Here is a 19,731-nt window from a genome sequence, read left to right as displayed (position 1 = left end):
GTTGTCCTTCTCAGTGTATGGATGATGGGATTTCTGTCACAGTACTTCCAACAAATACCTGGGTAAAGATATATATTTTAGCCTGGAACTTAAAGGAAAGGGAAGTGCCAGGAGAGCCTCATGGGAGAAGGCATTTCAGAAATGAGATGCCATCACTGAAAAAGCCATGTCTCTTGCTCCCAAATCTCACGTCTGCAGGCATAGGGCACAGACAGCATGACTTAAAAAGAGGATCTTAACTGGAAAGCTGGGCACTACAGGAGGGGGTACTCTTCCAGTACCCCAGCCCAAAGGCATGTATGGTTTTAAAGAAGGAACCAGAACTCTGAATTGTGCCCAGAAACAAATGGCCAGCCAGAGTATATTTTTCAGCACAGGGATGATATGACCTCAGTATCCAGCCCCCGACAACAACTTGGTTGCCATATCTTGAACCAGTTGCAATTTCTAAACAGTTTTCAGAGTCAGCAGCACATAAGCATATTACAGTAATCTAACCATGGGATTCCCCAAACCTGGACCCAGATGGGATATCTTTTTCCACAAGATAACATGCAGCAAAATCAAGAGACAGAGTCAAATGTACAGAACACTACGTCCACAAATAACACATCACTTTAGTCAAATCTATAGCTGTGGAAAAGATATGTTTAGTTTGCATGCTGCTCATTGTCTGAGGTTAACCTAAAACAGCTTTTCCAGGTGGTTCAAAGACTATAGATAAAGTTTTTCTTGATTGTCTTCACTGGAGGAAATTGATGTGCTTATAGCGAGTCAAGTGAACAGAGAAGGCAGATTGGAAGGGAAACTACTGCAATCTTCCCCATTAATTTTGCTCAAATACAATGGTGCACTCCAACCCAACCTTGTGGTCTTTCTTGCCTTGCAAAGTAAGACTCCCGTTATTTGCATAGGCCCTGGGATGCCAGAGGGATGCCAGCAAATCTCCCACACACACACACACATGTAAAAAAAAATAGAATGAATAATTTTAGAAACCAGTGAGCTGACTAAAGTATTGCTGGAGGAAGAGATGGTGTTCCCAAAAGAGAGGAGAGAAATGTGTCCTACTGGACACCACTATGGAAGGATTGTGTGAACGACTCAAACTCACATGTTTTAATTTATGAAAAGTACCTGAACCATTTGTGAGTGAAAAGGGAGGCAATGACACCCACAAACTACTATCATGGAAGAAAACTTACAAGTCCCATGGATGGTATTGTGCAAAGCCACACATGCAGAAAACCATGCTCTACCACACATCATCATCTGTAATTGGAGATGATGAAGGTTGATGATGAAGAAAATGAAATTGTTAACCATTTTCTATTCCTTGGCTCTATCATCAACCAAACCTGCAACCAACTGCAACCAGACTGCAACCAAGAAAATCAGAAGGCTATTAAGACTGAGAAAGGCAGCCATGAAAGAGCTAGAGATGATTCTTAAGGTGATAAAGTTTATTGTCTGCAGCCAAAGGCCATCACAATCCACTATACAAAACATTAAAATAACATAAAATATTATAAAATAATATTAAAATAACTTTAAAACAGTCTGACCCACAAGAAACTGGTATTTAAATATGTTACATTCCCTGATTAGAAACAGCTTTAGCTTGGATTTTCTTATCTGCTAAAGCAAAGAGTGACACTTTGTAGGTAACATCAGGATTGGCATCTGATAGGAGAAAGATCAGCTTCTCTGAATCTGGAGAAAGATTTAGGCCCTTTAGAATTGCTCCGAGGAATTTAAGTCTGGGCTCTTTGTAAAGAGGACAGAATAAGGTGTAATGAGTTAGGTCCTCTGGAGCAGCTCCACAAATACTTAAGCGAGATGCCCATAGTGTTCGGGAGTAACGTCCAGTTATCCAAGCTGTTGGCATGGTTTGAAACCGGAGGGAGGTAAAAGCTATTATGAGGTTATGAAAGGGGATACTGACTAGGTATGATGCTCTGACATGATCCCTTTTAAACTGTTTATACCATGGTGAGAATTTGGACTGGGAGACTGTTTGCCCGTCTGATGCAGCATCACATTTGAACACCCAATCCCGAACGTTTCTTCCTGCTATGGGGACAGCCTGGATGATTCTTAAGGGTAAGGATGTGTCACTGGTGACCAAGATCAAGATAATTCATGCCAAGGTATTCCCCATTACTATGTATGGGTGTGAAAGTTGGACAATGCAGGAAGCTGACAGGAAGAAAGTTGATTCATTTTAAATGTGGCATTGGAGGAGAGTTTTACAGATACTATGGACTGCCAAAAAGACAAATAATTGGTTCTAGGTCAAATCAAGCCTGAACTCTCCCTAGAAGCTAAAATGACTAAACTGAGGCTATCGGTCACATTATGACAAGATAACAGTCACTCGAATAGATAATAATGTGAGGACAAGTTGAAGGCAGTAGGAAAAGAGGAAGACCCACCATGAGATGGATTGACTCGAAAAAGGATGCCACGGCCCTCAATTTGCAAGACTTGAGCAAGGCTGTTAATGATAGGAGGTAAATAATTCATAGGTTCACCATAAGGGTCACCATAAGTCAGAACTAATTCTGTTTGCAAGGCATTTGTGAGAGATTTAAATCTGGTTGCAAAAAAAAGAATGATGCCTGTGTAGAAGCACCACTGGGCTATAATTTCATGGACTAAATGCATGTGTGAAAGCTGATTGTTCATCTGTGTGTGCTGTTGTGCTAGGCATTCAGACACCCAGTGAACTCTGATGAATGGCTTAGCTAATAGTCAATCAATAAGTTAATTTTCTTCTTTTTGTGATATTGGTACTTTCTTTTGGTTCCTCTGCCTCACATCAAAGCCTAACTTGGACTGCACTCCCCAAGGGAAGGTGTCCAGAAAAATCCTGGGGTCCTTAACTCTAAGATGAGTCTTTAAAACAGACAACAATTAAATGGTTTAGTTCCAGAAGAGATAACTGTCACATCTGTACAAGCATATGGTGATGGTGGTGGAACAAGGCCCAACAAGGCCTAGTGATATGCACCTGGAACAGTTATGTAAATTCCATATCCCCACAGGCACAGGAATACTTGACTCCTTATCAAGTTTAATACAGTAGTGTTCTTCCAAATCATGTGTGTGTGTGTGCCATCAAGTCACAGCTGACTTACGGTAACCCTGTCAGGTTTTCAAGGCAAGAGACGTTCAGATGTGGTTTGTCAGTACCTGCCTCTGCATGGGCTGAGATAGTTCTGAGAGAACTGTGACTGGCCCAAGGTCACCAAGCAGCCTTCATGCAGAGGAGAGAAGAATTGAACCCAGTTCTCCAGATTAGAGTCCGCCGCTCTTAAACACTATACCACGCTGGCTTCCAAATCATAATGTAGCAAAAAATGATTGATACACACAAATACTTGTAAGTCAAATATGGGCCTGGCAAAAACGAATCCAGCGTCTCTTACTTTTTTATCACCCAGAAAGCAAGCAACATCATCACTGAAGGCCCCTCCAGTCACAAGCAAAAAATTACTATATAAAATTAGCACTCCTAACAAAGGAACTTTATATTGGTATACTTATAGTATATGCAAATGATATTTAGTGAAAATGTGTAGACTAAAGGCCAGCTGCATTGTTAGTACTAAGCAACTCAGAAAGGCTACCTTTTTTTAATCTAAACACATGCACACATACCCAAAGCCTAAATATTCATATTGATTTCCTGGCCAAAGGTTGTTGTAGCATTACTGACAGTGCCATCCTTAAACCCCCTCTAAGCTGATTGATCTCAATGGTTTTAGAAGGGTGTAACTCTGCATAGGAGAACACTGCGACTCCTACAACTTTGTGTAAGATGGCAGGAGAAGAAAGATTTGAGACTGTAAGATAGCATCTCACCTCTGAATATTTACACAAGATACAACTAAGAAGAGTTTCCACAAGTTATTAATTTCTTTTGGAGTTCTCATTTCTTTAAGTAGCCTTCTCTGCTGTGTGCTGCTAATTTTAAAACCTGTTATTCATCCATATTAAGACTATGGGAAGCCCCTGAGAGCAACGTGCTCTTTTACAATTATCTCAGTCATTTCATATTTTTTTAAAGATTAAAATCATGCCGAAGTTTATAAATTACAAAAAGACTATTTGTGGTGTTTCTGTAAAAAATAAAAGTGACTGGTACAGCATAAATTAGAAGAATGCAAAATTTAGTTCTTGCTTTCCTTATTTACAGTCTGAGTTGTTAATTCAAAGTTGTTCTAAGAAACATGAATGTTTTAAAGTAATTAATGTTTCGTTAAAGAGAACACAATTTTTCACAAAGTGTCCTGTTACTTCTGTGTCAAAATTGACCAATATAACAAGTGGACACAAAAGCCAAATGTTAGCTTAGATAGCCACCTCTTGTGATTTTCAGTCTACAAGTTTAGGAGCTCAGCGATGCCAGGATCAGTTACTGATCAGAATATTCTTATATCCAAAGGCTCCTCATAGTTGCTAAAGTAATAAATTAGATTTATGTTCAAAGAAGTATTAAAAGGCCTTTACCTAAATTATTGCAATAAACATTACATTTTATTATGATCACTTAAGAGGGGTGCATGCATCACAGTGCAATGAAGAGTTGAATCTACCACAACACTTTTATGATAGCCACAGAAATAAAATAACCAAGGCAACATTATCATATATACTCCTTTCTTATTTCTTAAAAAACCACTTTTTATATTTGAGTTTCTAAGGAATAAAAACCATTGGAAAAAACAGCATAAAATTGTGTTTGAAAGCAAGTATAATTCACAGCAATGCAAAAGTCCATTTAATTATGATGATGAACTTATCCTATTCTATTCTATGTATTAAGCAATTATTTTTGTAGAAGTTGGTATTGTATAGGGTATTCCTAAACGTTCTGGAGTATTTAGATACTGTCCTGCAAACATTAACCATTAATAATGATATGGGTGTAAGGGGGGGGGGGCTTGGAGACTCATAGAAAGGAGTCTTGATAAGGGTGTGCCAGAGTTCCCCGAGGAATCAGGCTGCTTCCTTGCACATTGTCCTCTTGATTGCATGTAGCCTGATCTGGATTCTCTGGTTTGATATCAGACATAGATTCTCTGTGCTTCTCAGGCTGCACAAGATCTGAGGCTTTATGAAAGCATAAGAACATGGCTTCTGGAGAGGGGACTTTTGTGGATTACATATGATACAAGTTAATATTTCTGTCATGCAAATAATCTCTCTTCTCAGTCCAGAATGAACGAATCTGTGGTTTTACTCTTTTTATTTTATTTTTAAATCAACCCAGTTCAATTCTCAATTATTTGTATTGGGTGACTATTTTTCCAGGTAGGCAGGTACAAGACATTTTTCATTAACCACTGATAAACATGACCTGATTAATTCGGAGTCTAGGATTGGCCTCTCTTCTATTTTTCTCTGGTTGAAGATGCATGGGGTGACAGAGGGGCTCCTGCCATTACTTCTCCATGATAATTTTAAATCCAGGTGGTGGAAGCAGACCGAAGAGAGAATTAGAGGCCTCAGCTTCTCCCCCCACTCCCTCTTGGAACTAAATAGAGATCAAGCAAGGTACACAATTAGACAAAGGCTTTGTGATATGGAATGTCAGAAGGAGCTTAAGGATTCTCCATCTTTTTTTGGCTCCTGTCAGAAATAGACATATTCAAGCACCAGCTGAATATCTATCATTCATAGAGCTGAACAAGCAAAGGAGAGCTTTCACACTAGCGAGATGCTCCGCCTTACCTTCGGCGAATTTACAAGGCAGATTTAAGAAGCTTCCAATAACAGAATGGGTGTGCCCTTTGCTCAGATGCTCCTTCTACGAGGAAGCTCGTTGTAAGCTAATCATTCCCCTGCTCAGCCAAATCACAGTCAGCTCAGATGAAGGGAGAATTAAGAGTCTCCTCTGGGAAGGGAATGCCCAGATGGCAAAACCGGTAGCCAAATTTTGTGCAATAGCATATAAAGTTCGACCCCTAATATTGGGCAATTGTAATTAGATTAAATAATAATTTGGTCAATTTTAGTCTATTATAAATTATTTGGAATGTTTTTTGGTTGAACTGCTTTAATTTTTTACCTTTTGTATAAATGACACGTGTGTTTTCTGGCTTATGCTGTATTAATAAATCTGAATCTGATCTGATTAATTTTGTTTTACACAGCAGTTACATCTTGTGGATGTTGAAAGTCTCTCTTTCACCAACAAGTGTGCATTGTAGATTGACAGCAATAACAAAAAGGGACTGGTCAAGAGAAAAAGCAAACAAAATTAGCCATTGCCAAAAAACTGAGTGGTGGTCACCAGCAGAAAGTAAAACAAAGGCATAGAAGGGGTTTTTTTTAAAAAAAAATGATGATAAATTATCCATTTTAAATACCAAAAAGAATCTAAATGGACAGCCATCCTCCACTCAAACTTTGACTTGGAGTTAATCACATTCAGTCATCAGCGATCCAATCCACAGCTTAAGTGAACCCAGTCAAAATAACATTGAATCAAACTGATAAATCTTTTAAATCTCTGCAAAGCACATGTAGTTCTTATTGGATGCTGTAAAGATTTTCCTTTTAGTTAAATGGCTGTGAACAGGACTGCCTATACAAAGAATTCCTAAAACCTCAAAGTAACTGGCTAGTTCTGGATATAAGCTTAGTGTGATGTGAAAATTCCCATTCATTTTCCAACCACAGTCCCTTTCTATGCTTGCCTCCATTCAGCATTGCTTCAACGTTGAGAAAAGAAATCTCCACATTTTACTATAATATGAAAATAACTCATCATTGTGCTGAAAAAAGGTTCAAAACTGATTCTGTCAGTGCAATCCTAATGAGTAACATGCTTCTAAGACCACTGAAGAAATCTGGTTTAGAAGGGTATAACTCTGATTAGAATTATTGCACTATAAGACCCCATTACCAAAAGGAAAATATGATAAGAAGCCCATGTTGCTGACTGAAAAAATTCTTGCCATACTAAAGATCATCCTCACTATCCTTCTCAGATGTTTTGAAACTCAAGGATTTACCTTTGTTGTGATCTCTATAATCCAATTGTATTTCTCTTCAGCTAGCCATTTCTGTTCAGCTCAAAATTACCAAGAACAATTGCTAGCTCCTTAATTATTTAACTATATTTTATCTAGAAATACAAATCTTAGCATGTAAAAAACCATTCATAGAGCAGTAAGAGGAAAAATTGACATAGGATTTCTGTAGATGCAAGCATTTCTACACAAGTATTTCTACACACAAAATATGATTTTCCCCCCTCCCCCACAGCTGTCCAAGGAGCAGCAGTCCCTAGAAACTGGATGAGGAGAGGAGGATGAGGAGAGGAGAGGAGAGGAAAGTCATGTTTTGTGGGAGGAAATCCTAGTGCCTGCAGAAATGCAAGTTGGGACCCAAGCCATATTCTTGAGAGACTGGCATGCAACAGTGTGGCTGGCAAGGTCAATATGAAGCAAGGAAAATAAAGGCAATCAGCTAGTGTTAAGTATGGTTGGAACCACTTGGTTAAGGATGTGTGAGTGAGTGAGTGCATTATTGCATTGGGTGTATTTTTTTAAATATCTACCTGTAGCTGCTGGGAAAGGTCATCCAGAGATTTAGGCAACTGGCGGGGGGCGGGGACATACCTGCAGCAAACTGAGGGCTAGGCCTCTGTCACCAGTGATGAGTCAATGTCACTTCTGGCACGTACTGGAAGTGATGTCACCATGTGGCTGATGATGTGGGGATGCTCTGGTATTTGGGCAAAAACTCATGGTAGAAGCCTTTTTACTACATTTTATACAGAATGCTCTGGCCAGAATGCTGACTGGAGTGGGTCATAGAAACCATATCACTCTAGTCTTGTCCCATCAAACTGGGTCTTAGTTTACTTACAGGTTCAATTCAAGGGGATGGTTCTGAACTTTAAAGCCCTATACAGCTGGGGGCCAGCATACTTGAAGGATCACCTATTCCTATGTGAGCCTACACAACCACTCTAGTCATCCTTAGAGGCCCTGCTACAGGTGATCCCACCATCTGAGATTAAACATGTGGCAGCCAGAAAAAGGGATTTTTCAGTTGTGGTGCCAAAACTTTGGAACTCCTTCTCCAAGGAGGTTCGTCTGTCTCCCTCTGCTGTTGTCTTCTGCAAGTAGGTCAAGACATTTTTTGTTTGGCATTGCCACACTAGCTTCTATTGGTCCTCCTCCCTGTTTGTGTGTTTTTAAATATTTTATGTGTTTACAGTATGCTTTAATTGTTTAAAATATTTTAAATATATTTGTATTTTAAATTCTTTTTAATGTTTGAAATGTTTTAATGTTTGCTGCCTTTAGGGCCCTGAATTGGGTGGAAATGCAGCATAGAAATGTGTTAAATAAATACATAAAGTGGGCTGCAAAAGCTTCTTCTATGTGCATACTGTCTTTGTCTACCCCTCCTTTTCCATGTCAAATATGAGAGTGGTCACAAATTCGAGATCTCGTGCAATTGTTTTAGCCTTATGGACTGATGCTGGGATCGGGAAATAAAATGACAGCTGGGAGGCCAGGACTAAATACAATTTCCTTCCCTTCACCAGTTCTCCACAATCTGTCTGTGCAGCGCTCAGGTTATTAATGGAACTGACATCCCTGTACAACTGACTAAACACTGGCAGCAGCCAGGTAACAAGGGAGACGCTGACATCAGCATATCCAATGCCAAAAGATACAAGATACAGAAATGTGGTTTGGTGATTTGCTTCAGATTATGAGAATATTCCATTTGGACCTCCATTTTTGCTCAGGAAATTACATGTACTTTATGGTTTATACTTAGGGTTATACGAGAAGCCATTCTTTCTGTATTATCGGACCTCCCAGGGCGATCCAGAACCTTTAGTCTTTTTAACATGCTCTCAGACAAAGATATGGAGATAACTTTTAAAGTGGCCAAATTTGGGTGGCAAGCAATGAGGACCAGGCGTGCATGGGTTGAACTTAATGGTTGAGCGATTTTATATTTATATTTATACTAATTTTAAACATGTAATATTTTTAATTAAGCGCTTAACGGCTTTTATGAGTGAGAGATTGTAAGATGGTATAGGGGTTCACACTTGATGCACTTTTATATGTGTTATGTTATGTATGTATACCTGGTATGTTTTTGTGCTGGTCTTGGACCGTATTAAACTCTCTTTGTACTTTGTACTTAGGGTTGAGAGCTTTGGAAAGTGTGGGTGATACAAATCCTGATGAATCTGCTTAGATATTCGCACTACACCATCCTTTGGTTCCACCCAATCTACTCTCCTCTTAGCTGTTCCACCATCTCTGCACTTAGAAGCTTCTACTACCAGCCATGAAAGATAAATAACCTCCATGCCCAGAAGCAACACATCTTTGAATATCAGAAACTGGAAACACAATGAGGGGACATTACACCCTGCTTGTAAACTTCCCAGAGACATTTGGCTAGGCAGTGGCAGATACAGCAAGCTGGACTAACTGGAGACAAGTGAACAGTGTACAAGGTACAGATAAGCCCTTAGCACCAAACCATTCCTTTGACCCCACATTTGCTACAGCAATATCCATTTTGCAGAAGTAGACTAGTTAGTCAAAGGTAGAACTCGAAAACCTCAAAATATTCAAACCACCAAAACAGCTATTTCCAAACCTCCAAATATATGGCAACTCTATTCCCCTATGTCTTCTTTAAACTTTAAACTATGCAGCCAAAGATCCTCATTTTTCACTCAGTTCAATGGCAGAGTTGGGTACATTACTCTTTACCAGTCTTCTGCAGCCTGCATCTGTTCTCCCAGCTCCACTCCTTCCATGTTAAAAGTCAGGAGAACAAAGGCATATAACTTTACAATGTCATCAACCACTCTGCCAACAACACTGTCCCTCTGCTATTCTGCACAATGGTGCAGAAACCCATGTGATGTTCAGTGAGACTGTAAGTGAATACTGGCAACCTTTTTCATGCAGATGTGCCAGCTCAAACTTGAAAGATAAAAGGATTTTTTAAAAAATAAAATCTTGTGCCGTACATGCATGATACTGTAAAGTTGATGACAAGTTTGTGTATAGGCACTGAATTATCATTACTATGTTGCCCTTCTACAAAATTTTAAGTGTCTGTGAAGTCTTCACCTTGAAAAGGGAATCACAAGTGTTTTAAAAACCATTACTCATCCTAATACTACATTTAAGGTAAATAGCTGTGGACTTTTGTATAATTCAGTATTTGTATAATTTGATATAAACCTCACATATTCAAAGTAGAATATTTTAACCTTGAGAACACCATAAAAGAAGTTCAGTGCAGAAGGAAATGCTTTCATATTTTTCATCTTGCAGCAGAAAAATGCACCTGTGTCTGAGAAGTGACATTTTCCAAACTGCTTTTCAGATCAATATGGAAAGGTGCTCACTCAAGATTTGTCACACACACCAATGTATCCTATTGTTTCCATGAAAGCAAAGATTTAACAACTCCCTGCAAAGGTTCATATTGTGTAAGGAGTTGAGTAAGAATTCTGGGTAGTTTTGTCTACAAAAAAATGGTCTCAGATGAGTGGTGGGGTGTACACTGAAAAAATTATTTTAGTTCTGTATTCATAATTTTAAAAAGAGAAGGGGTAGTGGTTTTAAGAATTAGCAGAAATGTTGATATATCATGAAGACTCATCAGGTTCCATCTAGTCTAAAATCCATTTTAGGAGAGAGCAGTGCCTTCCTTTGGAGAATGTGAGGTCAAGGCTCTCCTTAAATTATGCTAACACGTGGCCAAAACCTTGGGCAGGAGACTGATTCACTGATGGGGCATCCACAAGCCTACTCATCATGGCTTTGCAAAGCCGTGTGTGTGTGTTAATTGCCGTTAATTGATTTGTTTTTTTGGCAGTCCACGGAATCCGTAACCCTCTCCTCCAACACCACATTTCAAAGGAATCTATTTTCTTCCTATCAGCTTTCTTCGCTGTCCAGCTTTCACACCCATACATAGTAACAGGGAATACGATGGCATGAATTAATCTAGTCTTGGTGGCCAGTGAAACATCCTTACATTTGAGAATCTTTTCTAGCTCCTTCATGGCTGCCCTTCCCAGTCTCAGTCTCCTTCTGATTTCTTGGCTGCAGTCTCCCTTTGGGTTGATGGTGGAGACAAGGAATAGAAAGTCTTGAACAATTTCAGTTTCCTCATTGTCAACCTTAAAGTTGTGTAATTCTCCTGTAGTCATTACTTTTGTTTTCTTGATGTTCAGCTGTAGTCCTGCTTTGGCACTTTCTCTTGTAACTTTCAGCAGTAGTCGTTTCAAATCTTCACTATTTTCTGCCAATAATGTAGTGTCATCAGCATATCTCAAATGACTAATGTTCTTCCCTCCAATTTTCACTCCACCTTCATCTAAATCTAATCCTGCTTTCCTAATTATATGTTCTGCATATAGATTGAAGAGATAGGGAGGTAAAATACATCCTTGTCTGACACCTTTGCCAATTGGAAACCATTCCACTTCTCCATATTCTGTTCTAACTGTGGCCTCTTGTCCAGAGTACAGGTTGCACATCAAAATGATCAGATGTAGTGGCACTCCCATTTCTTTTAAAACCAGCCATAGCTTTTCATGATCCACACAGTCAAAAGCATTGCTGTAATCTATGAAACACAAGCTGATTTTCTTCTGAAATTCTCTCGTATGCTCCAGTAACCAGCATATATTTGCAATATGATCTCTAGTGCCTCTTCCTTTTCTGAAACCAGCTTGAACATCAGGCATTTCTCATTCCATATATGGTAACAGCCTTTGCTGTAAGATTTTGAATATCACTTTACTTGCATGAGAAATTAATGCGATAGTCCGATAGTTGCTGCAATCTTTGATGTCTCCTTTCTTGGGAATTGGAATGTAAATGGATCATTTCCGGTCTGTGGGCCATTGTTTTGTTTTCCTTTACATAAAGAAATATTTTCCTTTACATAAAGAAATATTTTGATTCCATCTCCACTTTATATTCAGACTGGTGTGTTGGAGGGAGAGTCCAAAAGCCTGTTGCCCAAATGTTAGACATTGTGTGTTGGATGAGCTGAGGCCTGTTGCTCAAATGGTGGAGGTGGATTTTGGTACCCTGGGAATTGCAGCTTTACAGAATTAGAAATGGAGGAGATGGAAATATTTCTGTCTTTAGTCATGTGTGTTTGGGGGTGGGGTGAGCAGAGGCCTGTGGCTCAAATGGTAGAAGCTAAGTTGATTTTGATATCCTTGTAGCTTTAAAGAATAAGAAATGGAGGAGATGGGAATATCTGTCTTTGGCCTTTTCTCTCTGTGTGTGCATCTGTGCATGGGTGGAGGAGATAAAGCTGATTCCTCAAATATGGAAGGTGAGGTGATTCAGCTGCACTGGACCCTACTTCAACCAAATAAATGCTCCCATATTTTTAGGCCAGGGTATCTAAAAAGCCACTATTTTCTCTGGATTCTGAGATGCATTTGGCGATTCATATTGAGTATCCAGTATGTGAGCAGTATCATTGTTAGAATGTTTGTCTAAAACTGGGGAGAAGTTTACCATGTGATGTGGGGCCAGTTACATGCTCTCAGCCTAATCTATCTCATTGGGTAGTTGTGAGGGGGGAAAGAATGGGAAGAAGTATTTCCTTTCATGTACAAATGAAGTATTTACTCTAATTGTCTCAGTGAAGGAGTTCATCTTACAGTCTTCTTTCTTTGACTGAGATTCAGATTATTATAAGAGGGGGGAAATATTTTAAAACTACATGATTAATTATTGATGGTGTATGTTTTTTCCTCTCAAAATGGTAATAAAATATCAGGTAACCTGGTCCACCCTCTCTTCTAAACACTCCCCAAGTTTCAAGTGGATGGGACAAAGGGGTCCATTTTTACAGCCCCTTGAATAACATGCTCCCAAGCATCCTTTCTGCATAGTGGAAAAAGACTTGAAAATGCCCACCGATTTTCTGGGGCAGTTTCTTTTAACAAAACATAGTAACTGCGAGTAAAATTAGTCCTTCCAGAGCATCTGTCTAGTGAAGCACCCACTCACCCCAGTAAACACTTATCCGGAAGAAAGGGAGCCTACCTATGCAAACCTAAGCAACAAAAATTTGATATTACCCGAAATCAGTAAATAATTTGTGAAAAGGTTAAACAAAAAGTAACCCGCCAATTGAAGGCAACCAGAAAACAAACCAAGAAAAAACCCACAAAATTAAAAACAAGAAACAAACTCTTCAGAAGCACAAAAAGGACAATCAAAGGAAAATAATTAAACCACAAAGAACTCAAAACAACAATGAAAATAATACCTCTTCTGAACTCCCCCCAGCAACCAAATCAGCTCCGTTTACTAACCCTCCCTCAGGAAAAAAGAGTAGTAAAAATAGCTAGTGGTAAAAATCAGTTAATCAGACCAGTCTGTCAAGATCTGTCCAGGATCTGTCTGGCTGGAGTCTAGTGTAATCCAAGCAAGGCATCTCTCCCAAGATGCATGGAACGGTGAGCGCAGCATGCACACATATGGCACAAAATGGCCAACAATGGCTGCAGTTTAAAATTTCCCTCCGCTCCAAGAAGGACTGAATGACTGGCAAGACAACTCTCCTGAACAGTCCCAGGGCTCCAGTTGGCTGGAAGAAACGCGGTTTCCCAAGGAATGGGGGAAAGGCAAAAAAAAAAAGCAGGCTCCATTAAAGTCCTGACAATTCAATAATGATGTTAACAGATCTGGGAGCCGTTCTGGGAAAACTCTTATTGCCTCAGGTATAGCCTACCCATTCCAATGCTGGGTAATTCGGAAGACTTTTGGCTACAGCGATATATAGCTACTCACCCCTAGAAAGTGGCAAGATAGGAATATGTCACTGGTGAAAAATCCAGGACTGTCTTTATAATTAATCTTTGCCTCATGTGTTGGCAGTTTAGCTCTGAGTCCATCTTGGTGAGTTCATTTTCCAACCATGACACATTGTAATCCTATCAAAGAAAGAACTAAATGCAGTCTTCTCCAGTGGTGCTGTAATTGCTAAGAGATTCTAATCATGCTGTAATCTCTATTTAACAGAAATGCTGCAAATTCCACAACATTCTAGTACAACATATCCTAAAACACAAATTGAGCAGGGGATTATTTCTGCTTGAAATACTGGATTTTTTTTTAAAGGCCACTGGTCGTGCCCCACTTCCACCATGGGAAGTTGGGCACCAATGTGTTAGGTGGTATATACTCACTGTACATTTCTTGCACCATAGTCAAGTAGAACAAACATTTCAAAAGGCTGTTTTCCTGATATATACTATTGACACTGAAGCCTATAAGGCACCATTTCTAGAAAGCACTTTCAATTTATAAGATGAGGTTCAGATTCCCTAGCTGGACTGAGAATATAGCAGCAGTGGCTGGTACAGCCCCCACCCCTGGTCGATACATGCACCACAGTTGAAGAAGCAGCTTGCTTTTGCGGATCCCTAAAATTATTATTATTCATGCAGGCAATAGGGTTGCACTGTACAAAATGATGCACAAGATTACTTGGATAAATGATTAGGGACTGTCATCCATACTACTGTGTATTGCCAGCTGTAAGTAGGAACTTACTAGGTCATTCTGCAGCATTTAATGTGTCGTATTAATATTTGTGCTTTGCTTCAGTTCTGTTTTTAGATTTCTGGGTGGCTCTACCACCCTAATCCTATTGCACTGTTTACTGAATTTCCCATAGTGTTGATTATATTGACTCACTCTGTATAATGTGCCTTGAGTCCCTGTGAGAAAGGTGAACTATAAATAATGTCAAATAATGTAATAAATGCATTGTCATTTGCCAAACTTCATTACAGCCCGAAACAAAAGTGCTTGGTTTTAAGGTTAGTGTTCTGATTTGCATAGTGCATGTTGAGGGGAAATCCTAATTGCCAGAACAGAAAAGGAATCAAACTGTCAAAATTTAAACCGAGGACCACGCTTTGTGTGGCAAGTGCAAGTATAATAATCTATATTACAAGGCATATAATAATATGCATTATGTAAGCAAGGAGCCCCGTGGTGCAGAGGGGTAAAAATGAGTACCCAGCTTGCTGGGGGTAAAGGGAAGATGACTGGGGAAGGCACTGGCAAACCACCCCACAAACAAAGTCTGCCTAGAAAACATCAGGATGTGACGTCACCCCATGGGTCAGGAATGACCCAGTGCTTGCACAGGGGACTATTTTTACCATTACCTTTTTTAAGCATTGTAATGCTTAAAGGAAAAATCTGTAAAGACATATATCTTCATACATGTAAGTGGGCATGCTCTAGGAAATTTCCATTGGCTGAGCTCCTTATCACGTCTGCCAACATGTTTGCTAATAAATACAGGTCACATCTTCAAACTTTATTATGCAGACCACATGGACATGGGGGTAGACATGCTGAAGATTTGTTTGCCACAGGTTTGAAGCAGATATAAGACACTATGAAATACTTGGAATCATGATGCGTTAAAATCAATTGGATCTAACTTGTGTTTGATTTTTTAAAGTGGTTGTGCAAGTTTAGTACAAAAACCTCATAAAGAGCAGGATTTAATAGCATAGTAGCAACCACTTATATAACTATATTATCCCCATTTTCCCCACACTAGCTGTATTGGGGGATGGACCACTGAGAAAACCCATGAATCAAGCTATGGTACATCCAGAAATCACAAGAAACGAAGTCCAGTCCATGAACCCAGCATGCTGTACCCCTCATACACATACATAGAGCAATTGAACGCTTTCTTGTTTGGGAAATCTTGAACCATGGTCCAATATACTGAGACATCCAAATGCAGACACTTGGACAGATTAGAATCCCCACCCCCAGGTTAATGCAACTTTAGAAACCAGGCCAGAGGTACAAACCTCATTTCATCACCTGTATTCAGATGTCAGACACTGAACCTTGATTCAGGTGTTCCCAAGTGGGGAAACTTTAATTGCACCACATGTGAGATACAATGGGGAGAGATGCTGTTTTGGGGCCAGTTGTGGCCAAACTTGTTTGTTTTGCTATCTGAACACAGCTTCTGTGCCCCAGGTCAGCACAATCATCCCATGTATATAGTGTGGCGGCCAACCTTTTACACAGTTCCTATATCTCTCATCTGTATTATTGCTTCCCCACACTTGGCATCATTTTTAGAAATCTCTTCCGTGGCTGTGAGGAAGTAAATTAATTTATTATGGTCAGGCAGCAGAAATGCAGTATCTTTTTCTTCTCACAATGATAATCTGACAATGAATGAAAATCTTTGAGGAAATGACAGTAAATTACCATTTTAAAGAGAACCCATGTTAATATCACATTAACATAGTCTCAGTCCTGGGCTACCTCCATTTCTTTTCTCTGCAGAGTGCTTATTATAGAACGCGGCATTCAATATAGTTTCACTGAGAGAGCAGCCTGTTATCTATGCCTCTGCTGTGAAGCAAAGGAAAGCCCTTTTCAAAAGCATGTTTTCTACATTAAGCAGCTTTTCTACTAGGATACCGGGTGACTCAGAGCTGAGCCAGGACAAGAATTATTGATGAAATATGTTCATGAGCAGCTAACATAATGTGCTGCAGAGCATGTCACATGAACAGTGCTAGACCCACCCACAGAAATGGAGGCATCCAAATAATGCTGATTATTTCATGTAGGCTATTAATAGGAAGTGATAGATCAAGAAACAAAAAATGTAATTAAAAAAAAATCTTAGCCTTCCTTTACGCTACTCTCAAAAACACAACTGAGTCTGTGCCATGTGTGAATGTTCTTAACACATTATAGCTAATGTAGCTTTAACACTAGCACTACAGACTTCTATAGGCAAAAATCTATTTCAGTCTCCCAAGTCATTCATAAAGTGTATCATGTGCAAAGGAGAGGCAACACTGTGATAAAGGAAGGAGGGAAAAGAGATTGAAATGTGACATTACACTCACAAGGTTGCTCCTTCAACACAGAACATTTAAAATGTAATTAGGTACATGGCCTTCTGCTTGATTCACACAGGAATGACAAAGACTAATATCTAATGGGTACGTTTGCAAACTGTAAATGTATTACTTGTTGCTAATTTTCAGTGAACTGTTTGTCAATAAAGGACATTTGTTACATTATGCATTAAATGTTAAAACGTGTGGCATATTTTGGGAGCCCGTCTGTAATGGAATGACATTCACTGGGGAGAGGACATTTTTTTAAAAAAGTTGTTTAAAATAGAAAGGCTTTCCTGTGTGCAAGTGCTCCTGGGGTATCTATACAAACAACAGAGGCTTGAATGCATACCTGAGCATCTGTCATGCTATTTGTGCTACACACAAATGTTCTTAATATGGTTAACATGGAAGGGAAACGTTGCAGTCAATGTAGGGTTTGCATGTGCCTTACAGGCTCATGTACGGCAAAGCCCATCTAACCACTAGGTATAACAGCACCCTTAGACTGAAAGGATTCAAATGTGCAGTTTCCTTAGATCTTTGATTACTATATAAAGCAGTTTTTCTTTAAAAAAAATAAATTAAAAAAGAGTTGCAGAACATCCAAACCATATGAATGCAAAGTGGCGGGCACCAGTTACTAAGTGATCTACTGTCTATGGAAACACCTTGAGCTCCACCCAGAGAATCATGTGAGAACTGCACATTCAAAACTAGAAAACAAGATCCCAACCATTTACGGCTAATTCTGCTAACTGTGCGCCGAATGCCAAGAAAACGTTCAGCGCAGCTGAGTTAATTAAATGTCTGTTGTAGGTTTCATTATTCTTCAATTTTAACAAAATACAAACGCTTTATTGCATGCTGCGAAGAAAAATAGGCTCCCTTGCTGGAAAGAGCAGAAGAAACCAAACCAAAAGCTTTGAAAGACATAATGTAAATATACCAGTCATTAACAGCACCAGAAGCCTGGCAGAAGAATACCTCATGTACCCATCTGGATAGATCATGGGAGGTCTTCACCGAGGAAGTCTGCTCTAGGGTCCGGATCGGCAGACATTGAGTACTGCCCTCAGCCTTCACGAAGCCACAGCAGAGAAAGCCTCTGCAGGCACACACTGCCCGGGCTCCTTTCAAGCTTAAAATAAACTGAGAATCGCGACATAAATGACAGCACTGTTTCTACTGGAAGAGTGTCTGATCCAATTTCCCCTAAGCCAATACAAGATGCCAGACCCACAAGTTTGAGCAGGTGGGCAAGCTACAGCTCAGCCTACAGCTAATTTTTTTCAGCTAGGTACCAAAACATACTGTTCCTCCAGTTAATGTATACGCATTTCAGTGGCCACCAAGTAACCAGATTTTTTTTAAAAAAAACCTACAAAGCTTCACCTTGTGCCTGGATGGGGGACCAGCCCATGAGGAGCTGGGAGAGAAGGACACATATGCAGTGTGCTGGGAAGAATTCCCCACTCCTCCACGTGAAGGCTGCTGGGTGACCTCGGGCCAGTCACCGTTCTCTCAGCACCCTCTCAGCCCTCACGGAAGTAGTCAATGGCAAACCACTACCAAACATATCTTGCCTTAACAACGACAATAACAACACCCGTATTGGCCTATGTTCACAATAAGTACAAAGACGAGAAAGCACAACAACTAGGACTAAGCAAAATCAGGATTTAAATTTTCTTGCCTTGAAAACCGTAAGGGGTCGTCATAAGTCATCTGTGGCTTGATGGAAAACATACCACACACAGTTCTTGGTGCAGCATAGGCTGGGGACAACAGGTGCAGATGACAGCCCAACTGCTGTCATTACCTCCCCCAACCCACCTGTTGGGGTAACCAAGGAAAGAGGGCTGGTATTCGGGCTGGAAGCGGCAAACTGCTATTCCTACCCATCACCATCCTCTTGGGGGAGCCAATGCTGGGCCCCAATGGCCAAGAGTCATCCTTGTTCCCTCCTCTCACTCAGGCAAAAATGATGTTCCAGCTTAAGGCTGAGAGCTAGACTTATTGTTATAGTAAGATCACACTCAAGGATGCAACAAAGAGTTTAACATGGATGTGCCCTACCACCAGCATCTCTGTCTCAGGCCAAATTCTACCTACGCTATCATAAATTCAGGAAGTTTATAAACCTTTGCAATTAGGGCAGTCGATTCTTATTCAGCACCAGACTATGGTTCATTTGCAGTGGAAATAGTTACCAAAACGGGATGTTCCAGATCATGCCTTGACATTTCTTCTGTAACAAAGCAAAGTGTTTACCACACCCACTGTCACTCAGCAACCTCTTTGATCTTGTGAGTAGGGTTGCCAGGTCCCTCTTCACCACCAGTGGCAGGTTTTGGGGGCAGAGCCTGAGGAGGATGGGGTTTGGGGAGGGGAGGGACTTCAATGTCATAGAGTCCAATTGCCAAAGCGGCCATTTTCTCCAGGTGAACTGATCTCTATCGGCTGGAGATAAGTTGTAATAGCAAGAGATCTCCAGCTAGTACCTGGAGGTTGGCAACCGTACCTGTGAGTGGTAACTCAGAAGTAATAACCACTGAGTGCAGAAGTCAGCTTGCATATCATTACAGCCGTAGGAATGCAGTCAATTTGGCAGAATGCCCACATGCACCCAGAAGGGGTCACAGATCTCTTGCTGACCCTGCCCAGGTTGTTGGGGGAAAGGAATAAATTGTAATTGCAGAAGATATCAGAGGTCTTTCTGTTTACAGTCAGGAGGGGTAGGGAGGAGGGAAACCCTGAGCCAGCTAGAGGGTTTT

The 19,731-nt window shown here is 40.2% G+C and overlaps 1 protein-coding gene across 1 annotated transcript in view; it reads right to left on the bottom strand.

Annotated features, from left to right (window-relative positions):
* PHEX (phosphate regulating endopeptidase X-linked) overlaps nucleotides 1-19,731 on the bottom strand; it is a 154,559-nt gene that overhangs the window by 56,449 nt on the left and 78,379 nt on the right. The gene's annotated exons all lie outside the window — the stretch shown is intronic.

Source organism: Euleptes europaea, chromosome 16, assembly GCF_029931775.1.
Source record: "Euleptes europaea isolate rEulEur1 chromosome 16, rEulEur1.hap1, whole genome shotgun sequence".
In the NCBI taxonomy this organism is placed as follows: Eukaryota; Metazoa; Chordata; class Lepidosauria; order Squamata; family Sphaerodactylidae; genus Euleptes; species Euleptes europaea.
Note: the sequence above shows the minus strand (reverse complement) of the source record. Positions and strands in the feature narration are given on the sequence as shown.